At 34.7% G+C, this 25,098-nt stretch overlaps 1 protein-coding gene across 2 annotated transcripts in view; it reads right to left on the bottom strand.

The window, feature by feature from the left end:
* LOC128556234 (cGMP-inhibited 3',5'-cyclic phosphodiesterase 3A-like) overlaps window positions 1-25,098 on the bottom strand; it is a 170,722-nt gene that overhangs the window by 68,181 nt on the left and 77,443 nt on the right. The window lies entirely within an intron of this gene.

The following is a 25,098-nucleotide window of genomic DNA, read 5'->3' as shown; positions in this document are numbered from 1 at the left end:
TGCACTTTTTTTTCCCTCCACAGATATCCTCCTTGTTATGAACGTCATTTTATTGAGTTACGGCACTTACATTAATTAAACTCATCTTGTCTATAGATGTAAGATGATAATTTGGCAATTAAATGTGTAATTGAAAGCCTTTGTTTTGGTTAATGACATAGGTACATATTGGATTTTTGCAGTTTTACGCCCCCAACACACTCACACACCCTTCCCCCCACTACACACACACTTTCAAAACATACAAACAGGATAGAACAGTACCTTATCTTTAAACTTATTTTTTTTAAAAACCATTTGTCAACTATGCCCTACTCATATCTCGATAACAGACTGAAGAGATCAAGGTCAATTTAAGGCTATGCAACTGGCAATGGAACCAGGGGCCTCCAGACCAGGAACAAGATTAGTTCTTTAAAAGGAACTAAATTTTGCTAAAAAAAATGTTTTATGACAATGTATAAAGTCCTATATCTTCTCACCATACATTTATTGTTTTTTTTTTAATAAAGTCAGTCGTAAAATGAATAAAATATGATTCTGTCGCAACTTGGGCCACAAAAACAACGAACACATGATTAATCTAGTACAAGTTAAAGTGAATTTTTTTGTCAAAAAAAAGATAAAATAATGTTTCTTTTAAAATCTGACTTATCTTCATCCAATATTTGGCATATTTCTGATTTCTGAAAAGTTCCTTGTGGTCAAGTTATCATCTTGGATCTATTGTATGAATATAAAATATAATAAACATTAATCATAATCATACCAACTGGATAGTGAAGAATATGTGAAGAATAGCTTATGAAATTTATAGCCTACTTATTATACAAAAGAAACTCTGCAAAGTTTGGCACCAGTGTTTTATATATTGTTGTTTAATGAGGGAAGAAAAGTTCAATCTATTTAGGTCTTGGAATAGAAAGTAATATATTTATCTTGTACTGAATGCTGTCAGAATAACCAAAATTGAAAGAAATCTGATGCCAAGTAAAGCAAAGGCCTAAAGAAGTTTTGCAAAAGTCAAGTCCTTTTTCAACTTCCATTGTGTATTCTTCTATCAAGTACAGTTAATTTCTGCATGTGCAACTTAAACCTAAAATTAAAACAGAACGGAACTGTGGGTATATATACAGCCATATAAAAGATGATTAAACATAAATTACCTCCCATGATGATACTGACCACCATTTGCAGGAGTGAAACTACCAAAGTTACTTCCCTTGGCAAATTTAACATCATTTGCAGATTGTAAAGAAAATAGGAAATTACTTCCCTTGGAACTATTTACATCATTTGCAAGAGTTTAAAAAGAGCAAATAAAGTTTTTGAAAGAGGAAGGTCCATGATTTTTCAATATAGAAAAGAAAACCGTATCTTACAAAAATCTTATCTTATGAATCAGCAGCATGACCCTACAAATGGTAATTTCTCAAGATGCTTGAGACACCCAACTTTATAATCTAGCACCATGATCACTAGGCCTCAGGTGAGCTAATGAAACCATACCTTTCGCCTTTAAAGACAGCTTTCTGCTACAGCTGAAAAAAAAATGCTATTGATCTGCATAAATAATTAGATGAATAACATTACAGCCAAATATCTATAACAGTCAAACATAGCAGCTGTTTACACCCATATATCAAGGACTGAATAAAGAAGCCATTGACACCTATCATATTAAGGGACAAATATCAATTTACTGTTATTCAGAGGAATGTACATTATGCCTCCAAATTGATGGATTTTTAATATGCTGAGCATGATAATCAGGCAAAAACTTCCCCTTTTTCATCAGTTTGTAAGAAGTAAGTTGAGACTTTGATTACATGGTATATTAAGTAACTTGAACCAATATTTCAGGCCTATATGCCTTTTACAAATTATCATATTTTATTAACTACTTTACATAACGATTCTGCAAAAAAGTCTTTACTTCTATAATACCAATTCATAAAATTAAACTAAAAATTTGAGACTACATTTTGTTACATAACACAATGTTTTAAAATGCAACTGAAAAATGCAAATTTCAAACAAAAGCACACCATGGGCCATCCCCATATATCACTAGAGCAAATTAAAATAGTTGACACTAATGGCAATTTGTTCTAATGTCAAAGAAAATCCTTTCATATTTATTTGGATTTTTCTTAATATTATCTATTTGTTTGATAGAATGAATAGAATGGGTCTATTTTTGTACAGCATCCAAGTGAGGGAAGATGGTTGTGGAGTGAGATACACATTCAAGTAAACAAGACCACACATTTAACAAAATGTCATATAAAAAAATCATAGTTATTTACGAAAAAGCAAGCAAAAATAACATTTTTGGAAGCAAATACAAATTATCTCAGTACTTTGCTCCAAATCTGATTTGTACCAAAATCCATACCTACGTCAGTATCAACTTTTTTTCAAGTACTTATTTTGACATAAAACTGCTACAAAGATGTGCAATCCTTATATTCTTTGACATAAATTTCTCAACAAGATCTGTAAGCATTTTTTTCTTGGGCACAATTTGTCTGCTTGCTATGATTTTAGACAGAAGCTGACAACAGTCTTTCCAGAATTTAATGAAAGTGCTTTAAGCTTGCTCCATACTATTTTACTATAATTATGTCAGATGAAAAATCTATACATTCTGTTATAAAACGACTAGCAATGAAAGTGCAAAAAGGCAAACTGAACTATCAAACAAACTGCAACTGAAGAAACAGAACAGTAGACAAGAAGAATCAGGTGTGACGTCATTTGACGGCTGGATTTGATAGTTTATGTTGGCGATATTGCTGGCCATATCAAGCTGGCAATCAGACAAATGGAATAGGAGAAACTGATAGATTCCTAAATGACAGTCAGCAATCATATGTATTGTTATTGCCTAATTCATTTAGACATGGGCTGTATTGGTAAGGACTGATAAGCATCTGTATGTCTAATAATGCTGCATGATGGCACTGGGGACGACAGTGACATACATAATAATTGACTGCGTACCCTGTCGTATATATCAACTATACTCTGCTTAATGGGGACCTCTATAGCTGAGTGGTTAAGGTCGGTGACTTCAAATCACTTGCCCCTCACCGATGTGGCATTCCAGCCTCAGTCTGGGCTTTGAAGAAGCTATCCAGCTGGCTCATGGAAGGTCAGTGGTTCTACTCAGGTATCTGCCTGTGATGAAATAAAGCAAGGAGGGGCACCTCCACCATCAAAGCTGGGAAGTTGCCACATGACCTACAATTGTGTTCGTGCGATGTTAACCCCCCTGCTCTCCAAACTCCACTCCCCAACCAAGAAAAACTAGATGCCCATGGGCAACATGTCGAGCCCGCCCTTTGACCCATAACTGTGACCTTGACCTTTGAGATAGTCAGTCTCACTGAGTTAAACATTCATGCAAAATATAAACAAGATTCCTCAATGCATGTCAAAGTTATGGGCCGGACAAGATCTGACATAATCTTTGACCTCCAACTGTGACCTTGACCTTTGAGATAGGAACCTGGGGTTTGCGCATGACACACTCTCTAACTGAGGTTAACATTCATGCCAAATATAAACAAGATTGCTCCATGCATGTCAAAGTTATGGTCCGGACAAACAAATCCGGACGGACACATGCACGCACGGACACATATACACCAAACAGCCATTTGGACAACTATGTCTTCCAGGGCACTCGTTTGGCAGTTTTTGGGGCCTTTCCCCTTTCTCAGAGAAAATTCCCCTGATTATAGGTTATTTGACACAACTAGGTATGAACTCTCTTTCAAGATATATTATAGTGCCTCAAAGGAAGCTTACTGCTGCAATATAGTTACCTTAGCTAGAAATGATTGTATTAATAAGGGTGAAAAGTAGTTACATATTTATGGCTAAAAAAAAGCCCCTTTTTGTCTTAAAACGACGAAAAATTCCCCTTCCTGAGGGTATGGGTATCTGTCCCAAGAAGATGTCTAGTGCCCTCAGGTCTTCGCATCCGCAAATGGGCTCGACAAAAATACTCTGATTACATCCTTTACAACAAACTCAAGTTTTAGAATTTCAGTACGGATTTATAGTTTCAAAAAGAAAATGAAATATACGTGTGTAAAGGCTGAAATACTCTTTTTTTTCTACAATATTGTAATCTAAATACCTGCATATACAGGCTGTCCCATCCAGTACTGCAGCAAACTTGAAGCCTTAAATCAAAGTGTTTACTTAGTTACAGCTGTGACGACGACAAAATTCTTCCTAAATCTTTAGAGATTATTTTATTACTTATTCAACACTGTCATCATTACAAAGCCATTTGTTTTTCCCGATATTGTGAATTCCACCTATTTCTCATACCTGACATGCCTTACGCACCATGCTATGTTTGCCATATTCCTGTCAGTCGTGCTGAACTTTTTATCAAACCAATTTTTGCATGTATTATACAAGTGCCAACAACGTAATCGGGATCATCAAAACTAATCAGCCTTTGTTGGCTTATCTGTATAAAAGCTTTGGCAATTTCCTATTGTCATCCTCGTTACATTTAATGATATGACATTTTCGCATAATCAACTGCTTGTTCATGACACTTGCATAAATACACACTGTCATATCCATTTTTTTTATGTAAAATTGTGGAAAAAAATGTTTCAAAGTATTTGTTTCGAATGAGACATGAAATTTATTCAAATGGGGCTCTTTGCATTGTGCAGTATCAATAATTATAATCGCATAATTTAGTCATCTCACTTTCGAACATCCGTGCCTATTGTTTTCACGACCGAGCTGAAGTTACAAATGAGTTCTAGGCCAACTAATACTTTGTTACTCAAATTTGATACCAATATGACGTAGCTTACCAGGAATTGCGCAGGTAACATTTCTTATAACTGACTTTTTAGCACTAAGCACTATTACAGCAACATATTCACCAAACTTCTCTATTCCCAATAATTACTGTTTGATCTATCCAATCTTTAACAGGGATTTTCATGACTTGCAGCTTCACTTTGCCAGATCCAGAATAAACAACGTCATTTTATTCTAAATACTCCAGACTGGTAGTAGGAATTTTTTTTATTCTTAAAATATTTTTTATGTCAATTTCATGGAAAATAGTGTAAAATTCTGGAAAAATCAAAATTCTGAAAAATATTTTTTTGCATAGAAAATGCAAAGTTAATGCTAACTAAGTTTTATTAACGTTCATTTGCAAATATGGCCATTAAATTTTCACATATACATTAAACCAGAACCGGGACCCAACCAACCATTGCCTTTTCTTTTTTTATGGAATCTGCTAGGTCTTTCACAAGTACACTGAATTTGGATCCTATTGTCTATGCAAAACCATGTAGAAGTAATTAGCATAATAACAAGAAACTTACATGAAATAACCTCTATATGTACATGTTACAAATTATACGCACTATATAAAGTGGACGGAGGAAAATGAAATGGGTGCATGTGAACCATAAATAGAGAGACAAAGTGGACGGAGGAGAATGAAATAGGTGCATGTGAACCATAAATAGAGAGACAAAGTGGACGGATGGGAGAATGAAATGGGTGCATGTGAACCATAAATAGAGAGACAAAGTGGACGGAGGAGATGAAGGATGTAAATGGGGTGGACAGATGGAACCATAAATAGAGAGACAAAGTGGACGGAGGAGAATGAAATAGGTGCATGTGAACCATAAATAGAGAGACAAAGTGGACGGAGGAGAATGAAATAGGTGCATGTGAACCATAAATAGAGAGACAAAGTGGACGGAGGAGAATGAAATGGGTGCATGTGAACCATAAATAGAGAGACAAAGTGGACGGAGGAGAATGAAATGGGTGCATGTGAAACATAAATAGAGAGACAAAGTGGACGTAGGAGAATGAAATGGGTGCATGTGAACCATAAATAGAGAGACAAAGTGGACGGAGGAAAATGAAATAGGTGCATGTGAACCATAAATAGAGAGACAAAGTGGACGGAGGAGAATGAAATAGGTGCATGTGAACCATAAATAGAGAGACAAAGTGGACGGAGGAGAATGAAATAGGTGCATGTGAACCATAAATAGAGAGACAAAGTGGACGGAGGAGAATGAAATAGGTGCATGTGAACCATAAATAGAGAGACAAAGTGGACGGAGGAGAATGAAATAGGTGCATGTGGTCCATAAATAGAGAGACAAAGTGGACGGAGGAGAATGAAATAGGTGCATGTGAACCATAAATAGAGAGACAAAGTGGACGGAGGAGAATGAAATAGGTGCATGTGAACCATAAATAGAGAGACAAAGTGGACGGAGGAGAATGAAATAGGTGCATGTGAACCATAAATAGAGAGACAAAGTGGACGGAGGAGAATGAAATAGGTGCATGTGAACCATAAATAGAGAGACAAAGTGGACGGAGGAGAATGAAATAGGTGCATGTGAACCATAAATAGAGAGACAAATTTGGGCGCTATATAAATTATAATAATGTAATATAAACTTAATCATACCAGCCTGAGCCTTGCCTAAATACTCAATGAACATACAAGTCTGTATTATTGACACATTTAAATATCCTTAAAAGTTACTTCTGCATTATTCTATTTTGGTGCTGAACTATTAAAACAGAAAACATTTCCATTTAATTCTGATCAAAAAATAACTTGATATAAATGTATTGATTACTTGCAGATTGAGGTTTTAAAATAAGTCATATGGAGAATTTTAGTGTTAGTGAATGTTCAGATATGTTTAAGCATATAAGTTTCAGAAATTTCCAGAACTATTCATAAAGTTTCAGAAATATTCAGAAGTTTTCAGTAAATATTCAGAAAAAAATCATAAGGTTGCTTACATCACCGATTAAAAAACATAATCTGAAAAAGAAATATTAAAGTTATCGGACTGTTTGTATTGACAAACAATTTTCCGTAATATAATAATTATCTATGGGGATTACAATAAAACGGCATGGTATTTGTTATATTTAGAGTATTATGTAAGTACCGATTAATCACATTGTCCATGTTGTAAGCTGCAGCAAATTTCCCGCTCTTTTTTTCTCAAAAATGGCCGCCTGAGTTTCAAGACAGATTTGTTTCAATCTGACTTAAGTACCTGATCTTCTAAACGAAGATCTGAGAACGACCCATTCACATACATCTTCTGTTTATTTTGGATTTCCAGTATTGTTATTTTTAAGTTAACCAATCAGACGACTTGTTCGAATGTCAAAGAGTAAGAAAAATGTAGAGATATTCGAACCCGGGACCCCTCGCTTACAAAGCAAGTGGCCTACCGACTGAGCTAACCGGCTATATGACATATTAAGACATAAGAATTGTAAATATAATAAGTCAAACCTACAGGTAGATTTGCAAAATGTTGTAAGTTAAGCTCTGATTGGCTAGCGAAATGGTCGTCAGAACGAGGCTATGAATAGGTCGTTTTCAGATCCTATGCGTAGCGTAATAGGAGATGTACTTTAGTCAGATTGGATTTGTTTCAGTGTTCAATGCTGATAGTAGCACAATTTATAAAGTCAACCTTGGATGCAAACAGCTCTATGATGCAGTCATATTTGCGAAACTTGGAAGTACAAGAGTTGGCAGTGGTAGTTGCATTTTCATTTGTTAGTTTTAACAAATGTTTAGGCAGGTCAAATTCAAAGATAAAAATGAAACCAAGAATTAAGCTAATCAATGAACATTAACAATTAACGGTACCTGCTGGCTATGAGCCAGTCCAAATTGGTTCAAAACTGAGCCGATTTAATATGAATAATTTTCTGAATATTTCTGATTTGATGTCTTAGCTTTTCTGAATATTTCTGAATTTTGGCTTTATTAAATTGAACAGTCAAGGTTTCTTGTCACCCTTTCATCAGTGTGGGCATCTGCATATACAAACTTTTTCAAGTAAGGTTTCTCTAAAACTTTTCAAATTTCCACACATATTCGGCATCATGAGATGACCTCACACCATGGACAAGTTACATAATGTGAAACACCATTCGCTCAAGCACAGATGGCCCAATCACCAAGGCTTGCTTGACAATTCACTAGCTTTTGTTTTCAAACTTATGCCCATAATTTTTAAGTTAGTTTTGGGTACGTTTTGCATATAAGCAGATTTCTCAGACACTACCAAGCAGAATGCTTTTAAACACATGTCTTAGACATCATGACGGGTCAAGTCTTAGATTGTGTTTAATTTTGCTTCCATATATTTCTGTAAATTTCTGAACATCTTTCCGATTATTTCTGAATGATTTGCTGAATGGCTAAATATTTCTGTATTGATGCCTAAGATTTTTTAAATGTGATTGAACTGATGTCTGATTACATCTGAATATTTCTGATTATGTCTGAACATTTCTGGATTGATCTGAATATTTCTGAATTATGTCTGAATATTTCTGAATTAATATCTGAACATTTCTGAATTTATCCGAATATTTCTGAATTATGCCTGAACATTTCTGAATTTATTTCTGAATATTAATTCTGAATTGATGTATGAACATTACTAATTTTTTTCTGAATTGTGCCAATTTAAGTAAGCAAGTATTCAGAAATTAGCAAAGAATGTATTTTCGGACAAATTCAGCAATTATTCAGATTACAGTTCAGAAATATTGAGAATTTCTTTTTAATGATGACTCTTCAAATGCTGCCCTACCAAACTTACACACTTTTCATGCCAGTAAGATCACAGTTTTCAGCTTATATATAATCAATAAAATATAAAAATAATCAATTTCTAATGTAATTACGCAACAATATAAAACTTACAAAATTCTTCAGTCAGTCACCATCAAGTACTAGAATTTTATGTCTCGCCAAACAGCATACAGTAAAGATTCCTATATTGTTGAGTTTTTTCACCATGAAAAGCAGTTTCATTTAAATTTTATTCCAACATTTCCAAAACTAAACTTCTTGAAAAGTAGATCTTCTATTGCTAACAAATATAGCATAAGTCCATTCTGTCATGTTTCAAACTGACCCATTCTTATAGAAGATAAGGTATTTTCCACACTGCACCATGCTAGACATGATCAGAAAAAAGCCAAAATACAACTGAGTATTATGGGTGAAAAAACACTTTCTGAATGTTTTTACCATCCACAGTTCATTGAAAGGTTAATATACAGAAAAATTACTGGGTAACTGCTGGTAATCCTCTGTGAAAATAATCAGTGATAATTGGACAAACATTTTTGTTATTTTGTTATTCCTTGGCGAAAACATAAAATTTTCTATAGCAGCTGGGATATGGCAAGCTTACAATATTATAAGCTCTGAAATGGACATCAAACATGCAGTCCAGTGCGCAATATACTGTTTAACAATTGTAATAAAATCTGTCCTTTATTCCCAACGCCTAACCACCCCCACCCCTCCATCCTCCTACTATATATATGTAGAGAAGCTGCCAATCAAGTTTTTGTTCATGCAAATTACCATATACTGTTTTATTGCAAATTATTTAAATTTACCAAATTCATGTAAACAATTTTTGCATTGTCTTTTTAATTTTGAAGATTTTATTTATCAAAACCATAGGGATTGTAAGGTGGGGAACCAATTTTGTCTGCAATGTTTAAGTTGGGCAGGAAAGTTTCATATAGAGGAAATTTTGTCCTATATTTTCAAAATATTTATTTTTTTACGCACAAAGAATTCGTGACATACCTGCACTCTTCTATATTATTGCTTATGTAACTTCTATAAGCACTTACAAAAAAAAAATGCAACATGTTAATGACTCTAAGTGAATATAAACTTAAGTCTGCGAAGTTGTCTGTAAACTATGACAGCCTGAAATCAAGATTACATAAACTGATAGAGTTCCAGTTTTATTTTTTAGAAGACTATTACATAAACATTTAGGAAAGACTGGATTAGTACCATGCAGCATTCTATTATGATCATTCAAAATTGTAACTGCACATCTCACCAGTATCTATTATAACATGAGCTACGCCATGAGAAAACCAACATAGTGGGTATGCGACCAGCAAGGATCCAGACCAGCCTGCACATCCGCGCAGTCTGGTCAGGATCCATGCTGTTTGCTTTCAATGCCTATTACAATTAGAGAACCCGTTAGCGAACAGCATGGATCCTGACCAGACTGCGCGGATGTGCAGGCTGGTCTGGATCCTTGCTGGTCGCATACCACTATGTTGGTTTTCTCATGGCACGGCTCACATGATTACAGTAAGTAGGTCCTATTATATTCTTCGATGTTGATTTATTATTTATATAAGAAATGTAAGTGTCTTTGACTCTGCATGTCTCATCAGCATCTATAGTATAGGTTGAACACTACTAAATCCAATGTAGGCCTATGCAGGCCTAGTGACAAGTAGTTCAAATTCCTAATTAATATAAAGAGTCCCAATCTTTCTTCTTTTCCTCATGCCCTTTCTCAAAAGCAATGTGCTACTTTATTTTAGTATGTATTTATAGCATTCTATTCTTATTGCATGCTAGATAAAAATGGCAGCATTGGGTACTTAAGGACTTCAGGTCCCAGAAAGTAAACAAGAGGGTCATGAAGGCCCTGTATCGCTCACCTGACCTACTGACCTAAAGATCATCAAGATTAACATTCTGACCATGTTTCATTAAGATATGGTCATAAATGTGGCCTCTAAAGTGTTAACTAGCTTTTCCTTTGATTTGACCCCGTGACTTAGTTTTCGACCCCACCTGACCCAGATTTGAACTTGACCTACAGATCATCAAGATTAACATTTTGACCAAGTTTCAATAAGATATGGTCATAAATGTGGCCTCTACAGTGTTAACAAGCTTTTCCTTTGATTTGACCTGGTGACCTAGTTTTTGATCCCAGATGAACCAATATCAAACTCGTCCAAGACTTTATTGAGGATAACAATCTGACTAAGTTTCATTAAGATTGGGCCAAAAACGTGACCTCTAGTGTTAACAAGCTTTTCCTTTGATTTGACCCGGTGACCTAGTTTTTGACCCCAGATGACCCAATATCAAACTTGTCCAAGACTTTATTAAGGGTAACATTCTGACCAAGTTTCATTAAGATCAGGCCAAAAATGTGACCTCTAGAGTGTTAACAATCTTTTCCTTTGATTTGACCTGGTGACCTAGTTTTTGACCCCAGGTGACCCAATATCGACCTCATCCAAGATAATAGATTTTATTAAGGGTAACATTCTGACCAAGTTTCATTAAGATTGGGCCAAACATGTGACCTCTAGAGTGTTAACAGTCAAATTGCTGACGACGGACGGATGACTGATGACGGACAGACGATGGACACAGGGCGATCACAAAAACTCACCTTTGAGCACTTTGTGCTCAGGTGAGCTAAAAAAGGAGTTAATTTATGGGGTTGTAGTTAACGAAATGCAACTTTCTTACATAAAAACCAACACCCCATTTTCTTTTAATTCTTGATGGGAATATAGGTCTCTGAAAATCTTTTCTAGAAATGTTGAAATAAAATGATCAAACAAGTGGATTCAATATTAAATAAAGAATAGACTGGCCTAGTCATGCTAGTGGTATTGGACCTTTTAACATGATAATGGTAAGTGATGTGGCCCTATTATATTCTTCCTTGCCAAATTATATTATTTACATAGACACATAAATGTCTTTGACAGTACATGTCTCATCAGTACATAGTATAACAACAGGATTATGGTGAACAGGTCCTATTATATTCTTCTTTCCAAATTATTATTCATATAGACATTTAAATGTCTTTGACTGGTACCTGTTATACACAGTTACAATAAACTGGTCCTAATATGAAATTAGGTGCTACCTAAAAAGCAGGGCTCCCATGAAAAATCACCAGTGCCCGTTAAAAATTAAAGGAGTGGTGCTGGAATTATCAGGAATTATGGATTCGTTTAGGAAGTTTATGTTCTTTAGATCTATTAAAATTATTAATGATAATTCATGAATTCTGAATGCATGTTTTAGACTGCATCAAGATTAATTCTCGACATGTGAAAACTCCACAAATATTCTGTATATAATCAAAAGAAAGTTCAGTATAGATTAACATCTGCACCAAGATAAAGAAAAAAACGTATTTGAATTATTTCTGTTATTCTTATTACAACGTACTGCATCAACAATTTTACATAACTTATTATCATACTGGAAACCAGTCACAAAATGATAACTGCTTCAAACTGAAAAGCTTGAACTTTGAAAATTTCAAACCTAACAGAATCTCATTACGCCAATAGCCAAAGGAATTCTGTGTGTTGGGCAATGAGGACTTAATGTAAAAAGTTAATGTTCCAATTCCAAAGTTAATAGAAATTATTTACGTAATCCTGGAAATGACTATTGTAATTCTTTCAAATGTCATTATTGTCAAATTTTGGTTCTTTTTGGAAGGAAGAATGTGTCCAACTTTCAGTCAAAAATACTGCTATAACAGACGCCTGGTATGAGAAAATTACAATCATTTCCATGACTGTACAAAGCTTGTTTTAAACCCAAAAGTGGTTAATCTTTTAGCACTATAGAATAGGGATGGTAGTAAGAACCTTTTTGATGTTCGCCAATTTTTTAATTTTTTTTTGGATAAACTTTGGTCAGTGATTTTAAAGCTAATGGATGAAATATATGTGAACGGGGAGAAGAGCATTATTTGCTTTTCACAGTTTAATGCCTGTATAGTTTGATCCTAAAGCTTTTCTTTTTTAAGTTATGTCTACTGACTTCTACACAGGTACTACAGTGGAACCTGACATCAAAACTAAACACATGTTGAATTTCACATGAATGACTTTAGTTATACAATATTTTCAAAACTCACAATAATACAAAAAAAAAAACCTGGTCCAGATGAGGTTCGAACTCACGACCTCTGGATTACAACACGAACTCGCTAACCACTACACCATTGTGGAGTTATGACGTCATAAGACAAACATAAGTATATATTATAATAAAGTTCAGTAATGGCAGCGTGACAAAAGTCGTTTTGAAATGAAATACTGTGTTTTATTTCTTTTTTTCTTCGTAGAAAATGTATTTAGCACTTATTTCTTATTATCAAACGCTCATTTGCATTTTTATTCAATATTCAAAGCAGTAAGCGAGACGCTTTTGTCAACCGTAAACAGTAAGCGTCTACTGACGTGTTTACTGATTAATTACTACGCGCATAGTGTACTTGAAAAAATCCGAACAACACCGATTCCAAGAAGTATCACGAATTTTCAACTCGATAGTATACACAGTTAGATCTCTCTGTTCATTTTCTTTTTCATACGTCTAACCGTAATGCGGCGCCGGTAGCTCTGCTATTAGGGTCATTCCAGCCCCTGCATTAATACACCTGCTTGCACAGTATTTGACACGGCATTATAAACCAGAGAATCGCCCCAACTTAACCCATAATTGCCCAGTCTATATAATACAGCTTTTTTTCTCATGATGTGGAATGCTGAAAAATTTATTCCAGTATAATTTGAATGCAAATGCTGAGTATAATGATACCAGGAAAGTGAGAATATGTTACAGACATATCTTATATTTAATGTAGTGGACTCTTGACTTGGCATTTTCTGTCCCATTTTGTATTCCCCATATGAGATATTGGCATTTTCTGGTTGTTTCTTAAAAAAGAAACAATTTTCTAATATGGCCAAAGAATACCGAAACGACACAGGAAGATTTCGTAAACTTACTAAAATTGTAGAGTTGCATTATGGGTCCACTACTTTAAGGTATCGGTGTAAAAATATTTTCCATAAACATGTTTTCACATTTCAAATGTTCTGAATTTTGACACCATAGGCAATTTTTGAAATGTATAATCTAACTTGTACAGTTAACCATACAAGTAACCGGAATCTCAACCTCTTTATTTTCTAGTTCAAGATTATATACAATTCTGAAGGCTGAATTTACCTGAGAAAAGATTTCCTACATACCTAAACAATCAACAGAAAACTCATTTACTCTCAATCCATTCATACAGAAGGCAGCAGACATAATTCTGGGGATCAATTTCATTACAGAGAAAATTTATCGCTTATTTTTGCCATATATCAGAAATAAATGAATGAAAGCAGCTTAACATTCCTCTAAAACAAGAAAATAATAGGCAGAGAATGGATACTCTTCAATATGAAGGTGAAACTCTTCCTCCTGGAGGTGGGCGTTCTTGGAAATAATAATGAAGCAGGTGTTTCTTGCCAGAATTAATTTGGAAGATTTCGCAAAATTAATAAAATAAAAAAGATTTTCATTATATAAAAAGATTATTAATTTTTTTTTTTGCTGAAATGAAAAACGTCAATAAACATTTCACTGAAGTGGAAGATGAGCAGACTAGACTTCCATACTTAAACAGTATGTGAGCAGTCAATTGGTACAGAATGTAAGGGAGAAAACCTATCACAATAACAATCAACAGAAGTTTTCAAAGTGATGTCCCTTGCTTTATGTGACTCTATGCACTTGCTATTCCTAGTGAGAGCTGTATGTTACCTGATTTGTATATTACTGACATGCTGCCTGTTTTAAACATTAACATGACTGCTGAATATCACTGCTAAGTAATGAGACATTTACCTCTGCCTATCTGGATGGTGGCTCCAGTAAATGTGTACCTCAGCATCAGAACAAAACGTCAACTTACAGTGAAGGTTCACCTGAATCACATCAAGAAGAAACACCCATCTTGCTCACAACAGCTTGCAAATGTCACTTGGCCGATGGAAAAAAATACCTTTGGACATGCACTCAACTCATGAAAACATCCAAGAAAACATTTACCTACTGAAAGAGGAATGTCATCTCAAAGAAACATTTACTTCTAGAAATCTGAGTGACATTTATTAACTGACAGCTGAGTGTCACCCCGACGGAACATCTACTGTTAACCATCTAAGTCACATCCGGTTCAGCATTTACCTTCAAACATCTGAATGTCACCTCAGTCAAATATGTACTTCTAAATACATATCTGATTGTCACCTCAAAGAAACAATAACAAGAATGATAACTGAATATCACCTTTAAGAAATATTTACTTTTACACATCCGAGTGTCACCTGCTACAGCAGTTTAACTCTGGACATCTGTCACCTCAATGAAACATATTTCTAGACGTGGGTGTGTCACCTACTTTAGCATTTACCTATATGGACATGTGTTACCTCAAAGAAAATTAACTTCAGAATCTATACATCTGAGTGTCACCTTATTTATCAGTTACCTCTGGATGCCAGTTTGGTCTTATTTTGATTTCACCTCTTGATATCTGAGTGTCTCCTGGTTTAGCATTTACCTTTACACAACTGAGTCTCCTCTGGTTTAGCATTTACCTTTACACAACTGAGTCTCCTCTGGTTTAGCATTAACCTCTAGACATCTGTGACCTAGTGTAACTTTTCCTCATTACATCTGCGTGTCTCCTACGTTTAGTTTTTAAGTCTAGACATCGAGTGTCTCTTGGATTTGTATTTTCCTCTGAAGATCTTGAGTGTCCCCTGGTATAGCATTTACCTCTTCATATCAGAGTATTGATCACCTCTCTTAGCATTAGCTTCTAGACATCTGTGTGTCACCTGGCATAGCATTAGCTTCTAGACATCTGTGTGTCACCTGGCATAGCATTCATCTCTAGACATCTGTGTGTCACCTGGCACAGCATTCGTCTCTAGACAACAGAGACATTGTCACCTAGTTTAGCATTTACCTCTTGACATCAGATTGTCACCTGGTCTAGCATTTACCTGTAGATATTTATGTGTCACCTGGCTTAGCATTCACCGACATTTGAGTGTCACCTACCCTACACATCTGTGTGTCACCTTGTTTAGCATTTACCTCTACATGATAAATTATCTGAGTTTCAGTTAGTTTAACAATTACCTTCTGTCAGCTGTTGAAGCTGTTGAAACCAACTACTTTGTTGCAACCCAACATCACATGTGAGACTATCTTTATAACTTTATATTCAAAAATTTTCTGCACAAAAATACATCAATCAACTACCTATCTGAGACAACGTGGATTATACTTCTTACACAAACCCCTGTCAATATTCAAACTCTATTTAAGCTTCAATTCCTAGTATACAATTTTGTTCCCATTAGACACTTGCAGTTTATCAAGGTATAATATCTCAAGAATTCTCCACATAGGCAGCAAAAACTCTAGTGCCAAGAAATTTTCCCCATCAAAACAATGTCTACACCTTTATAATTACTTTGTGAGATGACATAAAACTTCAGTTTCCTATGCAATTACAGGTGGAAGAATTTTCTAGATATTTGGTGTGAAAGAAAAAAGTTCCTGCTGCTTGACCTAGAAATAAATTAATCTACAATATACAGGAATAGCACACTTTCATTAATCATTGCTTAACCAGCATTTCACATACATTTTAATAAAGAATAAAGAAATTGTTGCCAGTTTTATTTTCAGAAAAACCTTGTGCTAAGATTGGTATTACAGATAGGACACTTTTTGAGGTTTCAAAACTTTAAAGCTGAACAAAATGCGACTTTTCTAAGAAAAAAATGTAATGTACCAAACTGATGTCAAAACAACTACCACCGCTTTTGTGAGTTGACAACTCAGGTGAGTGTAGAAATTAAAGCAAATAATAATATAACTATAATGTACTTCAAGAATCTATGAATAAAATTGTCCAGAATTTATCCATCAATGATCTACTCTGCAGCTCTATCTAGTCTTCCACAGCCCACACATTTTGTTATCATCATCTGCTGCAGATCTAAATTGCATGTAAATATCTGCAACAGTCCATCAATATAAATTAATAGATCAATCAACCTTGTTTTATAGACATTATTAAACAGTATTTGTTCCTACCTGATTATGTGTATATACCGTTAGCAGGGGCCGCTGAGAAAGAATTTTGAGAAAGCTGGAGCTGCTTTTCTAAATCGGTCAAGGCAGTGTCTCAATGTGGTGGACATTTGTGCCAAGTTTCTTTAAAATCCTTCAAGCAGCTCAAGTGTTACAGAGCGGACACGATACAAAGTCATATGACGTGACAACTAAATGTGACCTTGATCTTGAAGTGAGCCATCCAAAACATGTGCTCTGCATGCCATCTCCATGTGGTGAACATTTGTGTCAAATTTCTTTGAAATCCTTCTTGGGGTTTAAAAGTTACAGAGCGGACACAAAACTGCTAATGGACAGACTGATGGACGGACACCGGTGCCAAATCATAATACGTCCCTTCTGGCATATAAAAAGGCACCTGTAAAGATAACCGATTTGTGGGAAACAACTCTAGCGGCATGTATAAATATTAAGGGCCTGTTACAGTGTACATTATTAAATGAGCTGCCTTAATAACTAACAAGAGGGCCACGAAGACCCTGTATCACTCACCTGACCTATTGACCTAAAGATCATCAAGATTAACATTCTGACCTAGTTTCATTAACATATGGTCATAAATGTGGTAGTGTTAACTAGTTTTTCCTTCAATTTGACCTAGTGACCTAGTTTTTGACCCCACATGACCCAGATTTAAAAATGACCTAAAGATCATCAAGGTTAACATTCTGACCAAGTTTCATGAAGATGCATCATAAATGTGGCTTTTAGACTGTTAACAAGCTTTACATTGATTTGACCTGGTGACCTAGTTTTTGACCCAAGTCTGACCCAAGATCATTATGTTTAACATCATGACCAAGTTTCATAAAGATATGGTCACAAATGTTGTCTCTAGAGTGCAGGGCTTTTTCAGCCTGTCTCACGGGACCGATATTCGGTCCCATTCCCAATGCCAAATATGCTCCATTTTTCCCAATCTGGAGCAAAAAATTCCCAATCCAAAGAAAGATTTCTCAACTGAAATCAATTATTTTTTGTTATTCAAAGATAATTCTTGCATAGTAAGTTTTGTTTGCCAAGAAAATCAAACAAAATGTTGGAAAAACCAACTTGTTTCTATTTTTAGTAACATGACGTCTGCAACCTCGGCAAAAATTGAATACAAGATTTTGCTTAATAAAAGTATGATTTGTATGCAAAATACTCTCAAAATGCAAGAGATGATCAATATTAATTGAATAAAGTACCTAAAACATGTTGACAGATAGTTCTTATACCATTAAAATCAATTGTCACATATTTTGGCGACCCAGTTTTCTTTCACTCGAACATACACCCACTTTGCCACTCTACTTTTTGGAAAATTCAGTTATGATTGTGGTGAAAACAAACTGTAAACAAAAGTTTTCAAGATGACAAATGAAGAGTTACTGTATTTTTTTTTTGGCAATATTGGAAAACAATCCTAAAAAAATAATATCTCAAAATTTCTCAAGGGCCCGAAGGGGACACTTTATATTTGTAATTCATTTGAATGTAAAACTCGATAATTATATGTTAGGAATCATTTGATTTTTTTCGATACATATTCCCAATTTTGACAATTTACCGTGTTAAAAATTCCCAATTTGACCAGGGGCCTTTTCCCCCAAAACCCACTGAAAAAGCCCTGGAGAGTTAACAAGCTTTTCCTTTGATTTGACCTGGTGACCTAGTTTTTGACCCCACCTGATCCAGATTTAAACTTGACCTAAAAATCATCAAGGTTAACATTCTGACCAAGTTTCATTAAGATATAGTCATAAATGTGGCCTCTAGAGTGTTAACAAGCTTTACATTTGATTTGACCTGGTGACCTTGTTTCTTATTCCACTTGACCTAGATTTAAACTTGACCTAAAGATCATCAAGATTAACATTCTGACCAAGTTTCATTATGGTATGGTCATAAATGTTGCCTCTAGAGTGTTAACAAGCTTTTCCTTTGATTTAACCTGGTGACCTAGTTTTTGATTCCATTTGACCTAGATTTAAACTTGACCTAAAGATCATCAAGATTAACATTCTGACCAAGTTTCATTATGGTATGGTCATTAATGTTGCCTCTAAGAGTGTTAACAAGCTTTTCCTTTGATTTAACGTGGTGACCTAGTTTTTGATTCCACTTGACCTAGATTTGAATTTGACCTAAAGATCATCAAGATTAACATTCTGGCCAAGTTTCATTAAGATTGGGCTAAAATAGTGACCTCTAGTGTTAACAGTCCAATTGTTGATGATGACGGACGGACGGACGACAGACACAGGGAGATCACAAAAGCTCGCCTTGAGCACTTCCTGCTCAGGTGAGCTGAAAAGCATGAGCTATAATGCTAAGATAATTGTATAAAAGTCAGCTGAGAATGAACCATATACCGTAAACAAGAGCTGTCCATAAGACAGCGCGCTCCACTATTTGGCGATTTGACAGTAAAATTTTATCAAAAAATTTAAGTATGAAAGGGGCTCTCAAGTCATTATCTTATACTGAACTAAAGTTATATCCAGAAAGTGAAGATTGCCAAAAAACTGTAAGTATGAAAGGGGCATAATTCTGTCAAAAATACAATTAGAGTTATGGGGATTGTAACCACACATGCAGATGATGATTATAAAGAATTTTTTAAAATTTCAATATCTTTTAAAGTACCAAAGATATGTCTGTAAACGAAGCTTTTGAAAAAAATTAGCATGAATATAATTCCTCCAAGTACAACAACCTGGTGACCTTGACCTTGGGTATAATGGGCCCAGCCCTAGCACATACTTTGTTTGTATGCTGGACCATGTTTATGTGAAGTCACAGTAAGATATAAGCAATAGTAACAAAGATATGACAGAAAAACAAAGGTTGTCAAAAAACATTAACCTTAAAAATAACCTAAGTATAACACCTTGGTGACCCTGACATTGGGTATAATGGGCCCAGCCCCTACACATACCTTGTATGCTGGACAATGTTTATGTGAAGTTACAGTAACATAATAAGCAATAGTAATAAAGATACGACAGAAAAACAAAGGTTGCCGAAAAACTTTAACCAAGAAAACTCCCTCTGCGCCAATGCCGGGGCGAGTAGATACAAAGCACCCCATTCTCTGAATAGTGGAGCTAAAAATTAATATGTCAAAATTGATTTTATATGCAACAAAATAGTGTATACTACCGTATTTTCCTGAATAAATGCCCCCGGGGGCGTTACATTTTCCAAAGAGGGGCGTTCATTTGAGGTAAAAAAATAAAAAATAAAATTTTTTACAAAACTTAAAAACATCGTTCAAACCAACTGTAAAGTGTTTCTGTGTTGCTTAATTCCCCCAAAACGTAATTATTTGGCATCCAATTTAATGCAGCGTGTCTTAAAATTATGCATTTAAATACGGTACCTCATGTATTCCGTGACACGCTCGCGACATTACACATTACGTCATCATACCCAAACAGCTGTGTACTCCGATAATATTTTCCTTAGTACATGCGGGTAGCAATACACAATGTCAGTGGTCTGACACGCTGCTTATGTGCCAGCTTTTAAATTAAAAGTAATTAAAACTGCCGAAGAAAAGGTTAACATTTTGCCGCAAATTTGTTTAAAGTCGACAGGAAACTTGTGCGCGAATGGTGCAAAAACAAATCAAAAATGGATTTACCGTTTAATTTTCTATTTGAAGATTGGATACGTATCGTACTTAGTATAAACGTTTTGGATTTACGGTACATGTACTGTTTAAAAGTGTGTTTAATTCTTAATACATTGGATACTTACTGAAAATTACTTATTATGTGGACTTATAAAAATGAGGTAGGTGATTTTTTTTCGTTCTTGTTGACTTTTTTTCCCCTCCAAAACGGGTGGGGGGCGTTAATTAGAGGGGGGGGCTTAATTCGGGAAAATACGGTATTATTAAATGGGTTTATTTTTTTTTTTAATTTTCTTTCATCCTCAGTTTTGATTTTTCACCTGATTGCCAACCTTGAGGGCAAAGAACTGCAAGGGCACATGCTCCCTATAGTTGTGCACAAAGATAATTTAAGCCTCACAAATTACTCATTGAAGTAAACTTACAAATTTTCAAACAGAAATCTACTATATTATGAGCTGTCTCTATCCTAAAAATAAGAATAACATTTTTGAGAGTAGCCAACCTTACAATGTCCTATAAAGGTGACTTAACGATCCGAACCACATGGAATGTTTGTGCACGTCAGTCTGATGTAGAAGCCTTCCAAGATTTAACTGCCTTAACAGCAAACAGGTTTTTCCATTTTTAGATATCAAATTATATTTACTTTTTTCATGGCCTAATTTTCAAAATCTTCAAAGGTTTCTTCATAATTTCGATGTTTTAAAATTCAATTGTATACATAATGGGACAAATTTGATATTGTAAAGCAAAGTTGAAAGCAGTTGACAAGACTGAGTTTGAAGGGCTTTTGTTTAATTAAACCATACTGGCCTTTCAGCCTTGTTAATATTAACCCTTCTCTGACCACAGTGTAATATTTACAATATAGACAATGTACTTTATAATCCTTCCCCTTATGAAAAACCTTCCCTATTGTCAGTGTGTGGTCAGTTTATGTCCAGTGTGTTTCCAGTCAATAATACTCTAAAATCCAGTTACTTGCCAGCCTATTTCCAGAGCTGACAATAAACTGATCCAGTGTGTTGCCACTTAATAACCATCATGTGTCCATGTGCTTGTCAGCTGATTTCCAGACCTGAAAACCAGCTGTAAAATTTAACTTCCAGTCTGCTGTCAGTTTATATACAGTTTGTTTTCAGTGATGTTTGTAATGACATTTTAACAAAATTTCATTGATTTTTCATATAAAACTATTTGAAGAAGCTAAATTATACAGAGGTATCTGGAAATAAACACTGACAACAATCTGGCAACAAACTGGTATGCAATGTCAATCTGGCAACACACTGGATACACAACTGACAACAAGCGGCTTTTTGGACTTTCCAGTCTGTTGTCCTTGTATTGTCAGTGCACAGCCAGTCAACTGGAAATATTTTTCTGACAACACACTGGCATATTGCCAGTGTGTTGTCATTGTATTGTCAGTGTATAGTCAGTCACAACATGCCAGGCTCTCTTACATGGACAAGAGAAACACTTTAGCAAACTGGAATCATTATTTAAAGTTTTAACTAAATTCCTTTATGCAGTACAAAGTTATGAGCACTTATACATGAGTGTTTTTTTGTTTTGGGTTTTAACGCCGTTTTCAACAGTATTTCAGTCATGTAACAGTGGGTATACATTAGTGTGGCAGATGGACTAGTTTTGTTTGTTTGTTTTGGGTTTAATGCTGTTTTTCAACAGTATTTCAGTCATGTAACAGGGGGCAGTTAACCTAACCAGTGTTCCTAAATTTTGTACCAGTATAAACCTGTTCTCTGTAAGTAACTGCCAACTTCCCCACATGAATCAGAGGTGGATGACTAATGATTTCAGACACAATGTCATTTATCAAAAAGTCACGGAGAACATAAGCCCTGTCCTAAGATCGAACTCGTGACCCCATGTTCCGTAGATCGACGCTCTACCTACTGAGCTAAAGATGGACTAGTATCCCAATATATCGCTTACTACTCAGTGTTACTAATTTTTTTTATTTCCCCCTAGGAAAATTGTCTTTATTACCATTGTATTGTCATAGCATTGTCAGTGTATGGGAAGTTTGTTTCCAGTTTAGTGTCAGTATATATTTTTTTCTATTTATCCTTATTAATGTTTAAAATATGAATTTTAATGTGACTTAAAACCTTCATTTGCTTGTGACTCAATTTTAATACAAATTCAGATTTGCAATATTTCAGTTATCAATAATATAATATTGAAACCAAAGGAAATTTGACAAAGATTATGGTAAATCTGCAAGTTTAATTTTACAGGGTAGCGAAAATACATGACTTTTAAAATTTCTGTATCTGTTTAGCAAAAATACTTGTTGCGGACAGAATCTGTGTTACAATGAAAACAAGTAAGTGTAAAATGATGAAAAAGTACCTTTACAATGTGCCCATCAGTGCTGGAAAACTATTGAAAACTGAAAATAGTTTTGGAGGGAAAAATGCAACACTTGGCCATTTTGATAAGGTGTCTTGTAATATTTGTTCTGCTGTGAAAATTGCTAAGATGGGTATATTGCCAGTGTATTGCCATTGTGTAGCCAGTGCATTGTCAGAATCTGCTCTGAGTAAATTTATATCCAATGTACTGTCAGACAGACAGCCAATCCATACAATATTGTCACTTATGTAATTTTTATCTCGATTATTCAAAGAATAGAAGTTATTGGACATGCCCCTATGTTGTTTTTTTTTTTACAAAATTATAGATTGAAACTAATTACACACTTGTTCAATGTCATGACCTGACATGTACTAAGCAGGTCCCATAACTATACTTTTTTCCAAAATTAAGCCCCTTTTTCCACATAGCATTTTTTGCTTAAGTTTTTGTATGCAAGCTGGTATCTCAGTACTCATTCAATTCGATTATAGAAATTATGTTTTTTATTTCCAGTTTCTTGCCATTTTCCTGCCAGATTTCTTCCAGACACTGGAAACAAGCTGACAATATTGTCAGTGTGTTTACATGCTGATTGTTATGAGCCAGTTTGTTGTCATATAGTTTTCAGATTATTCCCAGAAACTGGAAATAATATGGAAATAGTGTCCATATTATTTTCAGCTAAACTTTTTTTCTTGGAAGTTTGTTCCCATATAGGAGTCAGATTATTTCCAGTTACCTTTTTGTTTTGACAGACTGTTGCCAGACTATTGACAGTTACCTTGCAGCTTAATGCCAGCTTGTTTCCATATTTCATTTTCGTAAGGGTCACAATAACCTGCCAGGTTAACAGATCGAAATTAACAGGTTTATAGTTCAATAAAATTAAAGAAATAATGTATCTATAGAAAACCCGTGTTTTAACGTTATTAATACACTAAACGAGATTATACGTCCGTGGAATAATTTGCCCTTAATCTAAAACAGTACATATATTATAAAATATAGAAGCGCTCTTTTTTTGTTGCAACAAAAACATTGACATCATTGCACGTTAATGTGACATCATTTTAGCGTTAGCGTGTTTTAACAGAAACAAGCATATCAGAATATTATTTCAATTACTGATTGACCATTAAGTTTCAGAATGACAGCCAACAGCTTCATTCACCCACGTATCAAAATTGATATAAAACTACGAGAGTGATAATATTGCTCAGCTGAGCTGGCTTATTATCCGAACTGATTTCTACCTGGTACTGCTGGGTTTTGATTTTATTCATTTTAATTTAAAAACACATCTTTTTCCCTTATACAGATTTTTTTCCTAAAGTGTTAACTTAAGCATTTTCATCATTACAAACATGTAAAAACAAGAGCTGTCTGTTGACAGCGCACTCGACTATTCGAAGAATTGATGGAAGTATGGGGTCAAAATATTACCAGATATTTTCAGACAAAAGAAAAATAATAGATAAGACAATGTACCTGTATTTGTGGATTTGGATAAGTCTTGCACTATATGGCAATGTGTAACCATGATGGTAAGCTAGTGTTCAAAGTTTCAAAGCCATATATCAAACAGTTTAGACAAAATATGGAATGGTATGCGAAACTTAACTAATTTCTATGTCAAAAAAGGGCCATAACTGAGCTATTGTCCTAGTTATGTAGTCTTCCCTAAATGTATGTAGACTATGATGGTAAACAAGTGGTCAAAGTTTCAAAGCCATATGAGGAACAGGTTAGACAAAATATTGACAGGTATGAAAAATTTAACTGATTTCTAAAGTCCAAAAAAGGCCATAATTCAGCCAAAGTGTTCAAAGTTTCAAAGCCACATGTCTATAATAAATAGTTTTGACAACCAATTTCCAAGTCCAAAAAGGGCCATAATTCAGCCAAAACAGCTGACAGAGTTATGAACTCTTGCTTACAGATAGAGACTGTTATAATAAACAAGTGATAAAAGTTTCAAAGCCATATGTCAAACACTTTACACAATATATGAACTGGTACGAAAAACTTAATCTAGATTTTTAAGTTAAAAAGGGCCATAATTCAGCCAAAATCCTTGATGGAGTTATGTACTCTTGCCTAAAACTGGACATGGTGATGGTAAACAAGTGTTGAAAGTTTCAAAGCTTTAACTCAAAAGACTTTGTCAAAATGTGGACTGGTACAAAAAACT

Source organism: Mercenaria mercenaria, chromosome 4, assembly GCF_021730395.1.
Source record: "Mercenaria mercenaria strain notata chromosome 4, MADL_Memer_1, whole genome shotgun sequence".
Classification (NCBI taxonomy): Eukaryota; Metazoa; Mollusca; class Bivalvia; order Venerida; family Veneridae; genus Mercenaria; species Mercenaria mercenaria.
Note: the sequence above shows the minus strand (reverse complement) of the source record. Positions and strands in the feature narration are given on the sequence as shown.